General features: G+C 50.3%; 1 protein-coding gene across 3 annotated transcripts in view; it reads right to left on the bottom strand.

Moving 5' to 3' along the window:
- Positions 1-17,749, bottom strand: part of LOC144178486 (uncharacterized) — a 357,015-nt gene that overhangs the window by 51,709 nt on the left and 287,557 nt on the right. The window contains exons 1-2 of one of the 3 annotated variants that reach the window (XM_077706389.1): positions 15,844-15,991; positions 15,365-15,488 (exon numbers count right to left, since the gene is read on the bottom strand). The exons of 1 other annotated variant lie outside the window; for it this stretch is intronic. The gene's annotated coding sequence lies outside the window, so the exon portion shown is untranslated. Of the gene's footprint in view, positions 1-15,364; positions 15,489-15,843; positions 15,992-17,749 lie in introns of those variants that run through there. One more of the 3 variants, XM_077706407.1, reaches the window with a different exon arrangement.

The raw sequence follows: 17,749 nt of genomic DNA, 5'->3' as shown, positions 1-17,749 counted from the left end.
AGGGCAAACCCTGCAATGTCTCCGCCAAATAAGGAGTCTTTCGCAACGATGCAAATTAACTTAGTACGGTTAATATTAGGAAAGAAAAACGTTTCAAGATACGCATTTCTGTTAACATTTGCGAGATTTAACTTCTACTACAAAAACAAGACCGAACGCAAGTGCCTGTGCACGCGCATGAGTGAACTTGATGTGTACTCATGAGGGAGCGCATTGTCGTAGACAAACCTCAACTTGTGCCCTGTGTCTTCTACTTTTTTTCACTCTTTTGGATGCGACGTCTCAAACATTCTGAGCTCTCCTAAGGAAAGCATCATGCGAACGTCCAAACCACCGTACCATTGGCGGGGAATAATATCCATTCACCTGGACGTCGTCGCAGCTAGTATACGTCAGAGATGCGTGGCGCCAGTGAAGCTTGAAGCAAAGCTCCCGACACGGCACGCGACATAGACAAGGGGAAAACGTGCTCCGTCGTGCATAATCACGTGCCGCTGCTCTGGGAGCGGTAGCTGTTCGCTTGTTCGCGCTCCTGTAGCGAGGAAAACCACCGTACGCGTGACGTGAGACGGCGATAGAGAAGTGAATGGGGCATTTCTCTACGGGGCGGGGGCTCTCACTGCACGCCAAGAAAGGAGGGCAACCAGGAAAGTAAGCGACCAGAAATAAAAAACAGAAGAGCTACCTTTTCAAACAGCACAAGAGCTCTTCTCGACGCTCAGTCGGTATGGCTGTAGCAGGCATGTTGTACCCCGCCCCTTCACCTCGCCGGTCGGGATCGAGAACGGATGGAAGAAGACGGCGGCAAGGGGCGGTGGGTGAGGTATGCACGGAGTTGGTAATTATTCTGCCCCACCGCTTTCGGCCCCGGCAGGATTTCGGCACCTCTTCCATCCATCTCCCTGGCCTATCCGGCCCCGCACAGGTTGCTGCGGTGGCCCGCGACTCTGTCAACCGGATAACAAAAACACGGCCTTCTCCACGTCAGGGGAAAGTTTTCGTCGGAAGAGCCCGGTGTCGCTGTCGGGATGTAAACACGATGCGAGCAACCTTTCCTTCCTCGCACGCACGACTTGCCTCTCGGCGGGCACATTTGTTATGCGCAGTCGCCGGTCCCGGGACAGATTTAAAAGGCGTAAAAGAAAACGAGAGAGGAATACATTTGAGCAAGTTTTCACGCGAACCCTTCTGTCTTCGACTCGCAGCAACGCGGTGTGGTGCGAGCAATGGAAGCCGTACCCGAGAACAGGGAGCGCTCTTGAGTTCCCTGCGCCACAGGAACAAGTGTTGGCCCTTCTTTGTTCTCCTCTGACATCCTTTAGGAAAGCATTTTTAAAGGATCTCGTGTAAAATATTCCCTCTCGTGCGGTTCAGGGCTCAACTGTGATCGGGAGAAGTTGCCCTGAGAACGTAGGCCTCTTGTCTCTATTTCGTTGTCTCTATTCTACATCTTCAAGGCTCGTTCCGTCGTGTTGCACAAACTATCTCTACATTAAAGAATGAGCGCGGCGGTTCTGCGAGGATATGTGTATTTGACGAGTCTCCCGAAGCCCGTGTGCGGAGTCGCTAACCATGCTTCTTCGCGCTTCGAAAGATAGTGCAACCTGCCACCAGGCTCTTCAGCGAGGCTAGCTCATTTTAAAAATCACCCAACCGAAGGGAACAATAACACTCGTTTCTCTCAAGAAGCTCGAGTTATTCCCGCTAATTTCAATAAATAAACGCGGCGATGCTTTTGACCACATCGGTGCAAACTTAGCGGTAGAAATTATTTCCCGATACGCGATCGATTACTCTTCACGCGTACAATATGCAGGAATAAAATACTTAGTTGAGTTATAACTTAAATAGCCGTAGGCGTTAGATAGGAAGAAAAAAAACCGAATGCAATCCCTAACACTACAAACACGAACAAATAATAAAGAAAAGAAATGGGACGAACTTTACTACAAGCAAAACACACATATTTTAAAGAATGTTTAGGAGAGCACGTGCACCACGCACTATTTCCCGTGGGATATGGCTGATTGTTGCTATGATATATGGTAGGAGCATCCGAAAGGGTAGCTGCTTCGGTCAAAATTACTTTTTCATTGATGAAGCACCGACGCAGATATCTGCTCTTAATGGCCGTGACCAAGGCGTCACTTGGTGGTGTTCCTCAGATTGGGAGGGCAAACGGAAGGGCACGCGAAGAGGAACAGCAGAGGCGGAATGCGGCGCGAGCTATCCGGCTTTGGGGGATTGTTTTAGTGCAGGGCCGCTGGTGTGGTCCGCTCTCTGCGGGTGCAAAGAGCGGGCGTCTCGATTTCCTACAGCTCTGATCTGTTGCGTGCCGTTCGGTTATAGTCGATGGATGATGCGTCTATTCAATGTCTTGTCATACTGATATTGGAGCATGCAGATTTCATGTTGCGGTGGCGGTATCAGACGAAGCACGACGTCTCCAATTGTACAGATGTGGAATGGCCAAGACAGCCTTGACGATGTGCATTGCCCACGCGCATTGCCTACATTTGTAAGGTACCTCGTACCCCGCCGCATTGAGTACCTCCGGAAGTACAAAGCGCAAAATTATCGGGGCACACCCTTTTTCTTCGTGCACGCCTACCCGCCACCCTTAGCAGATTTTTTGAAGGGCGCGAGACGCAGGGCGTCTTGTTCCATTTGACAGCACTCTACACCACACGCGCTTCTAGATATCTGTAGAATAATGTAGAGGAAATGAAACACAACTTAATCGAAAATGAACTCTGTTACCCCCGAGGAAATGGTTTTTTTTAAAGCAAACCACATGTCGCACACTCCAACACGTATCTTGGCGTCTGCTTTGCAACAGTGCACGTGAACGACCGATCAGTGCGTACGAGGGCGACGCATTACGATTCCAGACGTATACGGTGTGGCTCGAACACGTAATTTGGGCTCGTTGTGAGACCCCCAAAGCAAATCGTAGAAATTGCGTAGAGTAGAAATGTCTCCGTCAAGTAGTGCACTGCGCAAGTCACTGGTTTGTTTTACCATTTCGGTCATTGCAGTGCATTCAAGTGCACGATGGAGAAGCTCACGATCCGGGGGATATTTATGACCGTTTTCAAGTAGTTGACTGCAAACTCCTCGCGGTAGAGCCAACTTTACTGCGAATGCTCAGTAAAAAACGGCTGCAACTCTCGCTTTATCCAAACTTTCCGAAAAAACAATTATACGGCAATTGGCAGCTAAGACTAATCAATCTGTACATCAAGTGTCAATTGTCAGCTGTTGCCAATACTTCTGCGGTTCGAAAACGGTCATCCCCGTGTTTTTTTGCTGGCATAAAACTCTTCCAAGTTCCAATAAGCAGTCACAATCCCTACAAGCAAGTGATGAAGTACGTGTACATCCTCTAACCATGTGCGCGATGTGTATTCCATACTATACAGCTTCGCTGGCCATCCACCTTCACAGAGTGGAATATTGGCTCTCAATTTTTCTAACGCATGTCACTTTCAAAGCAAGCAAAGCGTCAATCGCATAGGTACGAAGAATACAGTTCCAGCAGACGCTCAGAGACTTGCGCACCAACGCATGTCTCAGTCAGCTACGATTTATTCCGAGGAAGAAATTTTTAAGCCACCCTTTTTTTTCTTTTTTTGCTGCGCAATCAACGTAAGGCCAGCGAATTTGGCGAGCCGGAAATACCGGGTCGTGGCTGAGTTGCACCGTCATCGTCAAGCGGCACTCGCCGACTGGGAAGCACAGTGTGGCCGCTCCTCGGACTTCGGTCAGATGGATTCGTGATACAGTTGATATGTTTTGCCCGCGTGTAATAATAACAAATTAGCGGCCGGTAATTAGCGGTAACGGATTCGAAGAATTTAGGATGTGCAAAGTTGCTTCCTTGCTTCCACCGACCTATGCAGGGTTATAGCGGATTCTGCCAGCATTTGTCAGTGCACAGCGTTACTCTTCCGGGAAATAAGGTAAGGAATTGCGGGAAAAACGCCGCCACTGTAAAATATTTCAGGGAAACTAGTTGCCGTTGTTCGTATTTCAGCCACCCCTGAACGGCTTTAACCACGAGCAGCGTCGGATGCTCGCTAACCTGATTACCTAATGTAAGGTCTCCTACAGCGGCTGGCCTTGCCTGGCCCGGATTAAGCTGGCGGCCTTATGCTTTGACCCGGACAGCCTCTCCCGACGTTAATAGAGAGTTTTAGCATAGCGTGCTCCGTCCGCTAACGCTACGGCGGCGGGTAGCGGGGCGCGACTGGGGAGAGCAAATTCGTAACGGTGGGGTGGATTAGTTCCGCGCGGCCTGCCTTCTCCATGCCCGCTTTTTGCCTCCGCTGAGGGGCAACCTCCTCGCACTCCCCGCGCGCGCATGCGCAGTCCGGTCCCGCTACCCGCTAACCTTAGCGTAGCGTACGGGAGCCGCTATGCTAAAACTCCCTAATGTGTCCTACCGCTGTGGTACCTAGCCCGGCGGCAAACTTCGCGAGGGTGCGCGGAAGACCGCTCCTGCATGCTCTTCCAGCTGGCGTGCCCTGCTGGCGTAATGATGGACAGCGCTGTTCCGAAGCGCCTAGCCGCTAGTGTAATGAAGACGAGCAGTATAAATTGCTATAGGCCTCTTTCGCTGGAGTTTTGGCGACATGCCGCCCCTCTAGTGGCCGACGCCTCGGGGTAGTACAAAAGCAGACGACCCTCACCGCCCTCCATGTGTTTTCAATTACAAGCCAGAGCGAAAGTTGGTTGTACTTAATTTAATCACATTGTGGTGCGTTTAATTGACTGCATACCGAATAAAATGCCCTTTAAGTAGTTGCAGAGGATAAACAAAATAATATCTCCCACAACGAGCCGATTTACCGGCGTTTTTTTGAGCGGGCTGTCGTGATCGTCGCGGCGTGGGGCGGTCGGGTGGTCTAACTTGACGGTAATTATCGTTCGTTCTTCTTGCGTGAGGGCGACAAAGGAAAGTTCACAAGTAGCATAAACAGAACGTTGCTGAGCCTGAGGTAACTGTAAATGGTCGCTTCATCAGGAGCATGCCAGCGGACGCGAGGAGCGCAGCCGATGCAGTGGACGCTGCTCGCCTGGCAACGCCTCGAAAACGAGTGGAAAATTTGTTTTGTATTTTCGCAAACTAAATGATTCTTGCTTAACATTTTACTCCACACGGTTTACGAACGGCGGGGTACACGTATACTAGCGAGTAGGTGAGGCAATACCGTCAAATAAACAAATTGAGCGCAATTAAAGAACGCGAATCAAGCACCGAATCGCAAGTCCGTTGCCTGCTTAGGTGTGTAACATAACACAGTCGCATACACGGTGCACGGCCCAAATGTTTACATAACATCGTCACTGCCGGTGTTGGTTATCTTCTAGTGCAGGGGTCGTCGCTAATATGAACGCCGACATGCCAGTTTTGTCCTCAAAAGGGATTGGGCGGCGAGACAATAACAGATCAGAATTCATCGCTTCCAGTTGCATTGTCCCCCATCTTCACACTTCGCCAGATTATTGTGAAATATTATTGGCAAGTCGCTGATTTTTTTTCTTTTTCCTTCAAAGCCACCCCCCTCTCCCACCCGATTTGCCGTCCAGCCCTCCGCCGTGTCGACTTCATGAAACTCGGCCCTACACCTCGAAACGTTGCCGATCGTTTCTTTAGTCTATTAAGAGCGAACTACTTGGAATATATGATGCAAGAGCGCAATTAAATACGGTGAGAGCATCAAGAAAACGCAACGGAAACTCAGTTCGCCCTACCACTTCGTTTTACGGCCACTATTTTCAGAATCACAAACATATTTGACGCTTATGACGCTCGCTGCATTTTGTGACTGAGCCACAGAAAAAACGGGAAGCTAGCGCTGCAATATGTATTCGTAACGGTGACGCAAACCAGCAGTGTTTATTGAAAACGCACGCATAAGTGCGCAGGTGCGCAAAAGTACGGCTCACGAGCCTGCGGTCCCCGAGACTCGTTGGCTTTTACGCGCGATCATTGCTGATTGCGTTACTCTTCTTGTTTGATCGGCTGTTGTTGAAAAGTCCTTGTCACTAAGCGTATTAGTATAAACAAGAAGCTTTCCCTTCAAATTTCACTTTATACGACCATCGATCGGTGAATCTGCGAGTGGCAGAGCGGCGTCACCGTCCCAGCACTTTCGTCGACGCTGTAAGCGTATTTAGCGCTGCAAAGCTTTTTTCCCTAATGCCAAGTTGATCGCTGGACTAGATCGGACGCGTCGGGGATGGGCTGGAGGCCGTGTAGCAAAACAATCGGCAGTATCGAGCTCATTTTGCTTCTGTCAACACGGGATCCTAAGGGACCCCCGCAGCTTTGTACTGCCCGGAAGTACCGCCCGGAAACCGGTTTCCCAGCGCCCCCTGGGCAGCGCGGGAGCCCTATTCCATCTCGTGGCCCGGCGCTCGTTCAAGCCCTTCCTCTGCATTTATCTTTCTCTCTCGCCAGCGGGCCTTATTCGGCTACCTTTCCCGACAAACTGCGGAGCGCGCCACAGGTGTTGGCGCTCGCTAATCGCGGCCGTATAGGCTACCGAACGATCGTCGGAGGGGGCTGCAGTCTTACCCTCCGCGGGAGTACGCGGGGGCTGCCGCCGCTTTGGCACGTGCTTTTTTCGCTGCGCGCGTGCTGCATTTCCCGCGCTAGAAACAGCGCTGGGTAAAATTTCCTTTCGACTTATGAAACCGTACGCGTCAGCACATGTCCAGAAAGTTCGATTTAAAGGTAGAGTATATAGTGAGTTCATTTTTGTCGGGTTTGTCTTGTCGTCTGCTACAGAGGCGCCGTCTGCTACCCGCCGCTCGACCGGCAGACTGCCCCAACGATTTCAAGGGGGGAAGCGCGTTGTTCGGCGGTCGTCGGTTGCTGTCTTTTCGTCTGCAAGGCGACAGCTGTGCAGCTTGTCACAGCGTAGTTTTCTCTTGTTTGTTACTTCCTTCGCGTGTTCGCGCTTCGGGCATTCGGAATTTATGGACTACAGCAACACTGAGGCTTGCAAGAAATGTAAGATAAACGTGATTGATTATGGTTAATAGGTTATTTCTTACTCTTGAAACAATCAGCTGCATCTTATAAAAATGCATTAAAAAGGCACAGGCAATTAAGGGGTGTAGCGCCGCATTTCCATTTCAGTTGTCCCTGAAGGAATTTTTGTTAGCAATGTTTGTCACCCGCTTGGAGTACAACTATGGGTTAGAGTGACAGTTCGCGTAAACAACAGAACAGCTTGTGGAGTATCACTTTTAACTACTATTAATACATAGAATTTGGTGTATAACTCTTTTAATTACCAGTATTTGTAAATGTGGGAGAAACCAAAAAAAAAAAAACGAACAACACGCAGTCCCGTCGAGAACACAAATTATAATAACAAGAATGAACTACAGCCAGTCAAATTGCTAGAAACTATTTTTCTTTTTCACCCATGCAAAATGTGAACCTATTGTGCCATATATGGACGATATCGAACGGCACCAGCTAAACAAATCCCATGCTAATTTATTATCGCAGAAAACAATCATTGGCAGCACGCATTTAAAAGAAATAGTAGAGGGGAGGACTCGTTAGAACACTAGTTCGCATTTTCAAATCCGGGAAATGTAAACTGAAAGTGCACACATACAAACAAAAATGGGTCAACTTATTTCACCTTTCGAACCACAGTGATCCATGCTTACCGTCTTTCCTTTTGGTGCGCTTTCGCCGCGAATTCGTAAAATTTAACGGATGGATTCTTTTCTTTTTCCTTCCTGTTAATGTCGTGGCAGCTGACCATGCAACAATATGAGGGGTTTGCTTGGCTTTCAGTTTTACCGCCTTAGACATCGCGAAACGACTGCGGGAGCGGATCCGCTCAATCGCCCCGCGCACCCGATCCGAGGGAGACGCCCGCCGGCCCGCGCGGTCCGTCTCACAACCGCACGTGCAGCTCGCTGTGCACGCTGTCGCACTCCCGGTACCATTTCCGCCTTCCCCGACCGCTCGAAGTTCCCGTCCCCCCTACTCCGCAATGCGAACAAAGCGGCCACCGGCTGCACGAGCCACTCAACCCAGCACGTACAACGGGCGGCGGCGACCCCCCTCACTCCTTCGAAGCGAAAAAGGCGCCGATTCGCGATAGAATCAGCGCTGCCCTCGCAAGGCAAACTTTAGCTTCGCCTCCCTACACACGCTGTCCGCACGCGTCATGACTCCGAGGTCAAGGCGAACGCGCCGAGCCACCTCCGGACTTACGGCCTTCGTTCTGCGTGTCCCTCGCATATTTTATTTCCTTTTTCTTTTGCATCAGATGAACAGTATCCACCGGAAGCCCCGCTCGGTTACACTCTCTAAACCGGCGTAGCGATTGACCGAATGCGCTTCTCCACAGCTTTTGTGATTGTGGCTTGCGGCGGCCCTGCCAAGCAGCGACTTAAACATTAGCTCGTTAAACCGCAAGAAACATTAAATCAGCTTCATGAAATCAGAAACATTAATAAATAAGCCCATTAAGCGAAAATTACCGAAGAACGAGGGAGGATGGTTGCTCGATTTGGCTATTCATGGCCAAATCGGATGACTTTTCGCTTCGTTTGGTTCTTTTCCTTGTGTTCTTTTTCTGTTTACACGCGCTCTTTTTTTTTTTTAACGATCTGAACTTACACTTTCACAACGACTATATGTCCTAGCATTGGTGATCACGCGCTTTCGCGCGCACATGCAAGAAATTGCCCTGTTCGCGTCGTGCAACTCAGCAAGGAATGCTTACGCATTGAAAATGGGCATTCTTTTCGTCATCGAGGGGGTAACTCGAAATCCCGAGCAGAGGACAGACTTGCTACGTGCCTGCGCCTTTAAATGAATTCGGAAGCGTCGAGGTGGTGTGCAAAGCAGATGCAGACACGACCGCTTTTGTCCGTCTCTACTGCCACCCGCCGCGGTGGCTCAGTGGCTAAGGCGTTGCGCTGCTGAGCACGAGGTCGCGGGTTCGATTCCCGGCCGCGGCGGCCACTTTTCTGATGGAGGCGAAAAGCAAAAAACGCCCGTGTGTACGAGATTTCGGCGCACGTTAAAGATCCCCAGGTGGTCAAAATTAATCCGGAGCCCTCCACTACGGCGCGCCTCATCGCCTGCGTTGCGTCGGCGCGTTAAACCCTAAAATCAATCAATCAATCAAACCGTCTCTACTGCCCGTTGTCCCGTGGCAGCGCTGTTCACATCATCTAATTCGCAGAGAGGCAATGTCCACATGACATGAATTAGTGTAGGCAGAACAATAGAATTGCAACGCAGGTGATTTGAAGCGGTTAGCAAAACAGATGCGAGCTTGTCAGATTTCAGCCGGTTCACGAAACACAGCAACGCATGGCTAATGCACAAGCGTCGTGTCCAGGCGGGTCCAAGCTGTGCACACGTTCAGAGGCTCCGGCCACAGCCGCAGCCCGTATACGCGTGCCGCACTTCCGGCGACTGCCCCGTCCATGGTGCCGACCTGTAAGCCACTGCCTCCTCTTCCTCTGGCGAGCCGAACGGATGGAGCGCAGAGAAATCGGAGGCAGCGCCCAACGCCATGTGGGTTAAAGCAATTTTGCACGACAAACATTGAGCGCAAACCTGAGTGCAGATTTAAAAGAAAAATAAGAAAATGGCCACAGAATTTCCTCCATGCCTAACATGTTAAAACAGATGATCGCCATGGAGAAGAATGATTATCGACTATCCGTTCAGGCAGCGCGACAATTACAACGTTGCATCGTAAGCAAGGTTAAACACCGCAGGCTCACGAATATTTTCACAAAGGGTTTGCTGTCAGCACGCGTGCCCGTGAGAAAGCCGCGCATCAACAACCTCGAAATACCTGCGTGTCATTATACATTCTGTGTTTTTCCCTATCTGGTTACACGGTACAGCGCCGTGTGGCACAGCGCTGGTTTCAGTCCACCGAGTCCGCTCTCCCGTTCGCGCAGTGCCGGGTCATACAGCTGCGTTGCGACAGAAGAGACCCGCGACAGCGGCACATATGCAGGTTCACCGCCAAACGCTGTTTCGCAGGCAAGCGCCGGCGACAGTAAAGGCGAAAATTGTGATCTCCTCGCAGCGTAGCTTGTTTCTCGGCACAATGTCCCTTCCAAGCAACACAAAATCCGTTCCTCATTTGCACTGCTTCTGGTTCGAGAAAGCTGGGAAGGGGCCGAATTTATTCGCAACCCAGTTTGAATTGCCCCGAAGTTCTTCACGCGATCCATTTCTCCTCGTAGATCGAAGGTGTCTCACGTTTCAACGATCGTTCAAGTAATAATTCTTGAAAACGGCTGTGAGGAAGGATTCAAAGTGACTTGTGCACTTACATCTATACGCCTTGGGTAACGCTGAGCTTTTAATACAGAAATTAGCAACGGATGCTATGTGTACCATCGAAATTTCCGCGGGCCTTAAGTCCTACTCCGTCTGGCAGCTCGTACTTCGTATTGCTGCATGACAATAATATTTAGCGAGACCTACCCAGTTTTTCTAATTTGTTGCATAAAATAATCACTCCTTAACGTACGAGTGCTGCTATTACTTAGATTTATTACCCAAGAACACAAACTTAACTTGAGTTTTATCTCAAAAGGAAAATGAAAGTTAACATCAAAGGCATCTGCCGTTCCGTTGGAACAACTACCATGCCTCGCCCATTGTCCAATGTTTGTCTATAACACGGTTCGTTGCGCAATAGTGCAGAGTTGTGCTATAACTACATAACCTTTAACACCTCAAGTGTACATTTCAAAAGCTTATGCGGGTTAGCTCTGCCATATTTCCCCAATATCACAAGTCACTGCGTCCAGGGTAGCGAATTTCGCGAGTAACAAAGCCGGCACATATAGGCCTCCTGCGCTGCCCCGGGGGCGCTGCGCAAGCGGCTTCCGGGCAGTACTTCCGGGTAGTACAAAGCTGCGCGGGTCCCATAGGATCCCGTGTTGACAGAAGCAAAATGAGCTCGACGCTCCCGATTATTTTGCGACGTGGTCACCAGATCATCCCCGACGCGTCCGATCTATTTCAGCGATCAACTTGGCATTAGGGGAAGAAGCTTTGCAGCGCTAAACACGTTTACAGCGCCGACGAAAGTTGCGGGACCGTGACGGCGTCTGCTACTCGCAGGTTCACCGATCGATGGTCGTACGAAGTGAAATTTTAAGTCAAATTTCTAGTTTAAACTAATACTCTAGGTGACAAAGAGTTCTCAAAAACAGGGATAAAAACAGAAGAGTGACGCAATCGGCGATGATCGCGCTTTAAAAAGCCAGCGATTCCGGCAGACCGCAGGCTCGCCTGCTGCGGTGCGCCGCTCTTTTGCGTACCTGCACACTGTGCGTTCACTTTCATTAAACAATGCTCGTTTGCGTCTCCGTTACGAATACATGGTGCAGCGTTAGCTTGCCGTTTTGTTGCGTGTCTCAGTGACAAAATGCCGCGACCGTCAGAAGCGTGAAATCTGTTTTGCGATTCCGAAATTAGTGGCCGTAAAACAAAGTGGTCGGGCGAACTAAGAGGCCGATCGCTTTGCTTGTTTGCTCTCACTTTACTTAATTACGCTCTTGCAACATACACTCCCAGTTCGCACTTAATCGCCTAGAATGAGGGTCAGCTACGGCCGAGTTCCATGCAGCCGACACGGCGGAGGGCTGGACGGCGAATCGGGTGGGAGGAGGAGGGGGGCTTTGAATGCAAATTGAAAAAATTCAGCGAATTTCTAATATATTTGACAATAATCTGGCGAAGTGTGAAGATGGGGGGCAATTCAACTAGAGGACGCCAATTGCCTGTTCTTATCTCGCTGTCTAACTAGATTTGAAGTCAAAACTGCCGCCGTCGGCGTTTAGATTCGACGACTCCTACGTACGACGACTCCTACATACGACGATGATCGTATGTAAATATTCGGGGCCCCGCGCCGTGTATGCGGCTGTCTTATGTGATGTTACAGAAGTACACATCTCTGCAGGCAGCGGGCGTGTGATTTGGTGCATGTTTTGCGTCCTTTAATAGCGCTTAATTTGTTTATTTGGCGCTATTGCCCCACCTACTCGCTAGTATACATGTACCCTGCCGTTCGTAAATCGTGCGGCGTAAAACGTTACGCAAGAATCATTTAGTTTGCGAAAATACGAAACAAAATTTCCACTCGTTTTAAAGGCGGTGCCAGGCCAGCAGTGTCAGCTGAGTTGGCTGCGCCATTCTTGCGTTCGCTTGCATGCTCCCGCTGAAGCAACCTTTTGCAGTTACCTCAGGATATAGAGTGAGCAGCGTTCCGTGTTTATGCTCCTCGTGAACTTTCCTTTGTCGACCCACGCAAGAAGAAAAAACGGTAACTGTCGTAAGGAAGTTAAACCACCCCACCTGGCGATACTGTACCACGCCGCGACGACCCCTAGCTCGCTCAAAAGAAAGCCGATAAATCGGCTTCTTTTACTGGATATTATTTTGTTTAGCCCCTGCAACTACTTTAAGGGCTATTTCATACAGTATGCAGTCATTTAAACGCGCCACAAAGTGCCACAGCCAACTTTCACTCTGGCTTGTAATTGAAAACACATGGAGGGCGGCGAGGGTCGTCTGCTTTTGTACTACCCAAAGGCGTCGGCCGCTAGGTGCGCTGCATGTTGCCAAAACTCCAGCGCAGGAGGCCTATACGATCTCACGCAAAGATGTCTATATCTAACGCATATTACAAAACGATATGCCTGACATGCTTAGTGCCACGGCACTGACCGCATTCGTCTAGTAAAATCATTCGATAAGCTTCGTAATATATCTACTTTACTCACTGGATCGCAATCATATGCCGCTAAGGTGTGATGTCGGGGAGCCAACGCCAGGGGTAGTTTGAAGGTTGTAGTGAAGAGTGAAGAGTCTATTAACAAACAGCAGTGTTCAACAAAAACGGTGCAGCGAATTCTATTCTGTTCTCCAAGCTTTAATGAAGCCGCGGACTCTTTCACACGGGAACCAATCGACGAGCGTGTTTTCCCGTCGGGACTTCCCTTTTCGTGGCGGGAAATCCCGACCGCTTTTATTCGTTCTTCGTAAATCCTTTGGGGACACACATACGCTGAAGGCGAGATATATGGGCCTCGTTTGCGTTGCCGGCTTTACGGCAGCCCTGAGACGCAGTCAGACTCGCAAAGGAATGAAACAAGGTCACGAACGATATTCAGGAAAATATTAATTTAGGTTTCCATTTTTTTTTTACGCATGACTTCGCGTAGCTGGCAACGCTCAACAAGTTGTGGATTTCTTGGTCGAAAAAAAGCGTAGCAACGCTCAAAAGCCGCGTGGTAGCTTGAGTGAAGAACCCCCCCCCCCTCCCCACCAGGCAGCGTCGAATAAAAAATAGAATAATCCACGACGCCTTCAATATAAGAGGCGCCTTGAACGGGAGGATCTCGTTAAAATGTCTCGTGAAAGTAAGGGGCGTTCAACCAAGGAACGATGTTTCATCCTTCTCCTTCTCGTGACATGGAGCAGTGGCACCTCTGCAATTACTGACATGTGTTTGTGTCGCTAAAGCGTTACGTTGTAACCGATTTGATACTGCAGCAGTCCGCTCAGCCGCGAGAGACCACGGCCGGTTGTCCCGTTTCTCACTCGCTATGCGATCGGCAATCGCAGGCCCTCTGCGCTTACGCTGGTACTCCGTGTCCTTCCCCCACTCGAGCCTCGAGCGGAGGAGATCCTTGAAAGCGATTTGCCCAATGTATAAGCATTGCGGTATCCTCCCCTCGGCTGGGTGGAGGGAGGAAACGGAGTGGAGCAGGGACTGAGAATACCAGTCCCTGCTCCACTCCATTTGTGCGCTCCACTCGTCTGAGGGGAGGATTCCGCAGTGCTTATACATTGGGCAAATCGCTTTCGAGGATCTCCTCCGCTCGAGGCTTGAGTGGGGGAAGGACTCCGTGAGGCTCCGTGAGTCACACAACACCGACCACGTCATTGCTCTTGGGGCTTATGGCGGTGGCGTTAGACTAGAGTTTTAGACTGACAACATCGGCCAACCGCAAGCTCTTCCATACGGACTTACAGGTCGCGGCTTGGAAACGACGAAGTCCCGAATGTAATTGAAGCTAGAACTCCCGTGACGGTGAAACAAGCACTAAATGAAAGACACAGCAACTGTGTCGACGGGCCCATCCCGGCGGCGCATACGGTATATCAAATTGATTGGAATGGCAGCCAGTGCGGCGTGCGAAGTCTGTGACACACCAGAGACCAAACGACATGTCCTATGCGAGGGTCTACGGTTTTCATCGGAAAGGAGCCAACTCTATTAGACTCTACGGAAGCTAAACTCTCGGCGCTCGTTCTGTGAAGCGAAAATCCTGGGCCACTGGCCTTCTCCGTCATCTACGCACAAGGCGACAAAAGCGCTCCTGTGCTTCCTAAAAACGACGGACTTGCACGAACTCAATGAACTTTTTTGCGTGTACTGTCCCACCGCTGGGCACATCACTTCACGCTCCGTCGGCACCTTCCCCTTCTTTTCCTCGTTGTTCTCCTTTCCCGCGTGTATAGGATAGCGTGCCTGGTTAACATTCCTGCCTTTCCTTTGCCCTTTCTCACTCTCTCTCTCTCTAAAAGTGCGCGCTGAAACACCGATCTGCACCCCCGAACCACAGGCGCAGTAAAACATGCACGGCAATAAAATGCCGCCGCCACTTCTCTCCAACTTCATTCGCATAATTATTGACCGAAGTTGCGAATTCTTTCTTTAATACCTTTTTTTTTTTGTAATGCGGCTGAGTAAATATTCTTCACAACGCATTTTAATGAGCTCATCAGGGCTCCTTCAACCGATCTCTGCGGCCAGTGCTTCAGAAAGCCTTCCAGCCTCCATTGACAGCAAGAAAACGAAACTTTAAAAAACAAAGACAAAAAGTCGAAATGAGCACTTCAACAAAGTCCAAGCGTTCAGTCGGACCCGTGGGTTGGAAACATCCGCTAGAAAAGGAAAGGTACATAACGTTTTTTTTTATCTCGTTGTTATTGTTGTTTCGATTAAGGAGACTTTCCGCACTCTTATAACATTCCCGCACATTTACCATACGCGCTTTGTGCCCTGACCCTAACTGCTGTTAGGGTAAGAGCATAAGAACGCACTTGCGGTGTTGAAACCGCCGTGTGGAAAACGTCCGAAACTACCAGGATAACGAGATGTCAATTTGCCTAGGACACAAAAGCGCGGCAGGAGCGATGAATCGCAATACATCCCGAATATTTGCGGACGAACATTTGCTACAAACATTCCGCATTAGCACTCATAGTTCTGACAATTAGGAGCAAAGACACGACGCAATCCGCGCCAAACTAAGAAACATTACTCACAAAAGGTTCCCGCCTTGGCTCTAATCGTAGTGCACACAGCATCGATCCAAGAGGCTTCGACGAAGTTCGGTTTGGTCGGAACCCACGCCGGCCGTATTCCGGAGGCTCGCGCAAACGACGGCAGCTGTAAATCACTTGTTTCAATCCTGATCCACAAATCCAGAAACTGCGGTTAACTACCAACACGGGGGCGGAGAAATTAAAAAAAAGCTGCCCGAAAATGGCACTTACGCAATGTACGTCACCGAACTTTAAAAAATAGGCCAATAAGAGCTTCAATTTTAGTACAGGTGCCAAGTAAGAAAAAAAAAAACGGTCCTGGCCTTATACGGAGCCGTTTCTTGCTGTTGTTCCGTCTTACTTTCTGACAGTCGATCTTCTCCGCGCACGCATGAAAACTCTTATTCCAGGAACGCGGTTTCGCACAAAGCTCTCCTGAGAAGCCGCTCGACGCTCTCGAGGACGTCGAGAAGACACACCTGTTGCTGCTTCGCCGAAGGAGCGGTAAAAGCGCGGCAGGCGGCGGTCGCCTCGGCGGCGGCGAGAACGCAGGCGCGGTGTCCCCTGCTCCGGCGACGGCCGGCGCGAAAGTGAAATCGCGGCGCCGTCGACGGGGCGCGACGAGCGGGGCCTCACGAGCGCAAAGCAAACACAAGCAGCGACGCGGCGCGGGCGGCGGACCGCCGCGCGCGCGCGCGCGAGCGCACGGTCCCGTTCTTGCCTTCCTCCTCACCAGTCTTCGTGTGGCTACTCTCTCTGCCACCTCCTTGCATTCGGTTACGTCTTTCCAGTAGCGGAGTGTTGTATTTGGTCTTATTCGACGAGGCGCGCTTTGCTTCGGTCGTGCTCGACCGTTCCGCCACGTACGAGATTGTGTGGAAGCTGTGCGCGAGACCATCGCGCGAAACACCTGCATCATCATCAACACCATCATCGGCGTCATCAATGTCATTGCTACAGGATGAAGGTCTTTCCCACAGACCTCCAACCACTCTCGTCCTGCGCAGCTACAGGCCATTCTTTGCCCTCGAATTTTCTTCGTCTTTCCGCAGCTATTATTCCTCCTCTACGACGTTTTTTCTCAGTACGGAGTGTTAATTCCCATCTTCCTTCGTTCAGTTACTCGTTGAGGTTAACTCAGTTTTTTGTTCTGTTTTTTTTTTTTTAGTTCGAGCCCAGTTGCTGCCCCATATGTCATCGGCGGCGATACGTACTGGTTGGTAGCCATGCTTTGTGGTGATAGAGGAAGCCTGCGAATCACTGTCGAAAGTCGTCGCCCGTTGCGCCCAGGCCCACATATTGTAACGTAGTTTTTTTTGGTCACATACTGCCGCTACTGTAGCATGAAGATTGCAGTGAAGAAGATGAAACGTTGAAGAGGTTTTAAAGGTTAACTTGTTTAATCTACGGATGACATTGGTGACATTTAGCACACACGAACTTGAACCAATTACACTTATTACATAGATGAAAAAGGCAGTCAAAAGATTCAGAGTACTTAACGAAACATGGTTGGCGGGCGAAGGGCTCCCGGCGTCTGGCCCCGACAATCGGCAGCAAGCGGCTCTCCTGGTGTTGCTCGCCCTCAATCACCAGAGGGGCCGCGTTATATTTGCTTTGGGGGGACGCATTGGGGGAAAAAGCGCATCCTAGCGTGTGCGGACTACCGGGAGCAAGTCTTAGGCACACCCGCAGCCAATCAGGAAGACGCTTCTAAGCTCCAATCAGACATGTCCCAGCCAAAGTGAAAAGGAAAAGATCACACACAGAAGACACAAAGTTCAAACTCGAAGGCGTCCGTTTCTGGCAAGAGAATTACTGGGGAGAATAAAGTAAAGGTATACAAACTCGAAAAGGAGAAAAGACAGGCGGCCGTTTGGACGAGACCGGGGGTCGGAGAACATGGCGGCCCGCGTAGGCGCGCAACGGGGGTCGGAGACGCCAGTGCGCGCGGTAATACAAGATGCGTCGATGGTCCTTCTCGAGAGCCGCGTCTCCCGGGTCGGCCGACGGGCAGACACACGCGCCGGAGCCGTTTCTTAGAAAAAAGGGCCAGGGCCCAACCGCGTCCGAAGCGCCTTCACACAAACACTTGGGAGGACGAGCCCCGGCGGCCGCACAGAACTAAAAAACAACCAGAAAACATCAAGGGATCTCCTCTTCGCGACAATATATTCAGCGCGGGATTTTCTTTTCGCGGGTGCGACTGTTGTTACAGCACTGACAACCTGTCCATGGTTCGCCCACTTGTTCTAGCGTTGCGTCACTTAAGCTGAAGAAGGTAGTAGCTACGAAGTAATTCTGATTTGCTGTCGCTATCTTTCACCGCAATTATTTTCAACCAGGGCTGGATTTAGTATCCGTTTCAAGAGCGTCCGTTTCGAG

Source organism: Haemaphysalis longicornis, unplaced genomic scaffold, assembly GCF_048455015.1.
Source record: "Haemaphysalis longicornis isolate Haplotype H1 unplaced genomic scaffold, Haemaphysalis longicornis Haplotype H1 scaffold_1, whole genome shotgun sequence".
Taxonomy (NCBI): Eukaryota; Metazoa; Arthropoda; class Arachnida; order Ixodida; family Ixodidae; genus Haemaphysalis; species Haemaphysalis longicornis.
The sequence above is the reverse complement of the archived record's forward strand: the minus strand, read 5'-3'. Positions and strand labels throughout refer to the sequence as shown.